Source organism: Ictidomys tridecemlineatus, chromosome 12 (genome assembly GCF_052094955.1).
Source record: "Ictidomys tridecemlineatus isolate mIctTri1 chromosome 12, mIctTri1.hap1, whole genome shotgun sequence".
In the NCBI taxonomy this organism is placed as follows: Eukaryota; Metazoa; Chordata; class Mammalia; order Rodentia; family Sciuridae; genus Ictidomys; species Ictidomys tridecemlineatus.
Genome location: NC_135488.1, coordinates 4956748 through 4960805, shown reverse-complemented (window position 1 = coordinate 4960805; position 4058 = coordinate 4956748). Strand labels below are relative to the sequence as shown.

The window sequence follows — 4058 nt, the reverse complement described above, 5'->3', positions numbered from 1 at the left end:
GTGATGTATTACACAGGTAATGGAAGAAAACAGAAGCCCTTAATTTCTTCTGAATTTGTCGAGTCTTCCCATACTAAGTCAAGACACAAAGCACCTGGCCAGAGAGGGGAAGTGAGCAGCTGCTGTTCACCCACTGACAGGCAGACCTGGAGAGGAAGTTTGTGCTGGAGGCTGAATTTCTGTGGGTGGAGCGCTGATCCAATGCTGAGAGTAATAATCAACCATGTCCTCAGCCTGCAGGCTGCTGATGGCAAGAGTGAAATCTGTCCCTGACCCACTGCCACTTAATCTCCATGGGACCCCAGATGCCCTTGTGGATGACCAGTAGATGAGCAGCTTAGGAGCCTGTCCTGGCTTCTGCTGGTACCTGGCCAAGTAGTCCTTATTACCAGAATCCCATAAAAGACTGTGGCTGGACTTGTAGCTGAGGGTGACCTTCTCTCCTGCAGACACAGCCAGGGAGCCTGGAGTCTGAATCATCTCTATGTCCCCACAGGCACTTGAAATCAGGAGGGAATAATAAACTTAAAAGTGCACACACCATCATGCTCACAATAATAGGCTACTTAAAATGTGCTTTCTAAAAATAATTTATGAATTAATTAGATTCATAAATAGTCATTCTTGCACACTAAGTCATAACCTTACTTTAAATAACATTATAAATAATTAAAATGAATTTTATAATGAGGCATATTTTCTGACCACATGGTGTCACTTTTACAATTGTTCATCTGAGGCCCAGAGCAACAGGAGCATGCACACCTGGGTCTGGGACGCCATCCTGCTGCCCCTGCCTGCCTGACACAGCTCATGTCTCATGGCAATTCCTTGCTTATAAAATATGAGCAGTTGGTGAGGCCTGCAGGAGCTTATGCAAAACAGTCAGCAAGTAGGTGAGCAAATTGGCTGGACTGTGACTGGGGGAAGCTTCTGATGTCAATCAAGATCCCAAACCACCAACATGTCATGGTGGGACCATAAAACACAGAACTCAACATAGAAGATTAAAGGCAACAAACCACTAGAGGATCAAAGGAACAGTTTAGTTTTGAATCAAAAATATGTTTTCACTCTTGAGTTTCACAAAATTGAAAGACTTGTTACCACAGATAAACAAACAGGATAATTAATAAAACACACTAGAGAAAAATTAAAAAGAATGAGAGGGAAAGAGAGGGAAGAAGGGAAGGAGACAGGGAGCAAAAGACAAGTGACAACCTTGGGGCCACTTTCCATCCCCCATGACAAGGACAGACCTGAGCTGTGGCCACCTTGGCCCTGAGGCTCTAACAGCACTGCCCACACCAGGGCTCAGGATCTGGCTCTGCAGCCACAGCCAGAAGGCAGCCCAGAACCCACTCCTGGGAGCCCTGCAGGGCCCCATTCAAGCCAGGGGTCGGGCTCTCAATGAGGGTCAGTGTGACCAGGACCCTGAAAACCATTCTCCCAGGACTGCCAGGACTGCAGCAGGTTCTGAGTAAGCAGGGAGGGGAGGGTGAAGCAGAATCCCCTGGAAGTGAGGATGCTCCCATTCTGCCAAGGCTACTATTCCAAGGTGCATGTTGGAGATGGGAAGGGCCACCAGCCTGCCTCAGTTACAGCCTCACTGCTGAGCAGCCACGTGGAGCCTCTGAGGAGACAGGGCCACCCCAAGTCTTCTTGAATCCTCACACATGGTCCTGTAAGACCCAAGAAAACAGAGTCAGAGGTTCTGACCCAAAATCAGGACAACTTGAGTAGGAATGAAAACTATAAACATAATGGAAAGGAGAGTCCTCCCAGATTTCAGAGTGGGAATTGCAAAATTTTATTGAAAAAATAAATTCTACAATGATATGAGGGGTCACAGACATGAAACCAAAAATTTCAACACATTAAAAACTAAATATTTTTGATACCTAAATATTTTTGATATCTAACGCAAATTATTTAACTTACTGTGAAACTTTAGCATTACATTAGAAATATTATTGACAACCAAAGAAAATTTAATATTTTCATTTAATTAATGTGATTATCCATTTTTTTTCCTATAGAAGTAATATAGTGAGAACATTTTCTCAGTAATAAAACTCTAAAATAGATGTTTATGATCAGATTACCACTTCATGCAGGACTGCTCCATACTGAGTCATGAGCACCTCTCAGTCCAAGGCTTGAGGAGGTTCCCAATTTCTCAGGAAAAGAATATGATAAATCATCAAATCTCACCTGCCCACTTCTAGAAAGTTGTCCAACTCCAGAATTCTGCATTCTCCCTCCTGAGGTGAGCTCCACCTCATTTCCTTTCATCTCAGTTACTTTTGCTCATACAGATGAGGCAGATGGAAATCTCAGAATTGAGAGTCCAGAAACACCACAGTGCCAACACTCCTGCTCCTGCACGAGTTCAAAGGGAAGCTGCTCACTCAGGATAGGGTTGACTTAGACTAAGAGAAACCATGGCAGGATCTGCATCGGCTCCTTGGCACACACTTCAAGGTCCCAAACAGTGGAGCGTGTGTGTTTGATGACCTGAGCTCTCTGGAAAGCAGCTCAGTCTTGTTGGTCAAAGCAAAACAGCCAACACTCTCCAGATGGGAGAGAAAGTCTGAAATTAATGTCCTTGTGCAGTGAACCCAGCCTCCTCTTCCCAGTGACCTACTTGGACCAAGGCCCAGGGGAATGTCAGGGCAGATGGAATCACTGTAAGATAGGCAAAGCCTGGACGCAGTCCTGTTCTAGAAATGTAATCCCCTGTTAAACCAAGGAATTGACATTTGCTGCCCAGCTTAACTGACATGGAGTAGCATAGGGTGGAGGAAAATTCTTTCATCAATAAAAAAGGACCAACAGAATTTCCGCTCATCAGTTCTGTCCAGTGGCCTCAAGGGGTTCTTCTCCTGTGAAAAATTTGGATGACTGATGTGTCACATACATGGATAGAACTAGAACATGATGTCCACCAGTTAATAAGTCTTACACCTGGGAATTTCACACTCACTGCCTCAAGTGGACATTTCCCTTCTCCTCTTTCCTTGATCAAGGTAACAGGCTCTCAGCTGAGACACAGCTTTCTTTCCCACCATCTTGTTTTGACCTAGGTGCTCAGATTTTATTTACTAGGACAGAAAAACATCAACAACCAACAATGTTCCTGACATTCTGCAACTTCTTCAGGTCACAGCAGATACCAGAACCCCTTGAGCTACCTCTACCCCATGTTGTAGGTGATAGCAATTTACATATCAAAATTGTGAGGTGGAACATGTCACCAAGCTTGGAGAGAGCCCCCCAAGGGGGTTATCCCCTTCTCAGAGGCTGACCTCCACACAGCAAGGCTCCCATGATGAAGCATAATGTCCATGCCACAGGCACCCAGAGCTGTTCCTCCATTAAATTCCTGCCAAATACAGAAGACATCTGATGTCCCTGGGCTCACAAGCAGTTCCTTCCCTCTCTCCCACACACTCTGCACCCAGAATAAACCAAGGCATTTGCATACCACTCCCTGGGGAGGACCTTCCTGCAAGGCTGACATAAAAGCTCAGCTCTAAGCTGCCCTTGACTCACCAGGACTCCTCAGCTCAGCTTCTCAAAATGAGGCTCCCTGCTCAGCTCCTGGGGCTGCTGCTGCTCTGGATGCCTGGTGAGGACAGAGGAAATGAGGAGGGAGAAGGGGAAGGGAGGGGAGCCCTGGGCCCCCATTCTGCCCATGTGTGCTCTGTTCACATGAGATGTGCAAGTCTAGCCTCCAGGATGAGGCATCTGAGGTCAATTAATGTGAGGGAGTATTCCAAAAGGAGCAAGCTACAGGGTTCTGATGGAAGTTGTCACATAATATAGGAGGATGGTGTAGGTAAATTATAGAGAGGATCTTATAGCTTACAACATTTAAAGAGTTTTTAAATATAAATAATTTTATTGTATAAATCAAAACAAAAATAATAATTTAGCCTGAAATATACAATAAAGAAAATGCAAAAATTCTTTTCTAAGGTATTCACATAATTTTTCATTGAACTGTGATTTTTTTCAGAATCCAGTGGGGATGTTGTGATGACCCAGACTCCTCT

At 44.8% G+C, this 4058-nt stretch overlaps 1 long non-coding RNA gene across 1 annotated transcript; it reads right to left on the bottom strand.

Annotated features, from left to right (window-relative positions):
- Nucleotides 1–1025: 1025 nt before the first annotated feature.
- Nucleotides 1026–3380, bottom strand: LOC144369525 (uncharacterized). The gene is made up of 2 exons (XR_013429324.1): nucleotides 2215–3380; nucleotides 1026–1682 (listed from the first exon to the last, which is right to left on the bottom strand). It is a non-coding gene; the product is annotated as an uncharacterized LOC144369525 (long non-coding RNA).
- Between the last annotated feature and the right edge of the window lie 678 nt (nucleotides 3381–4058).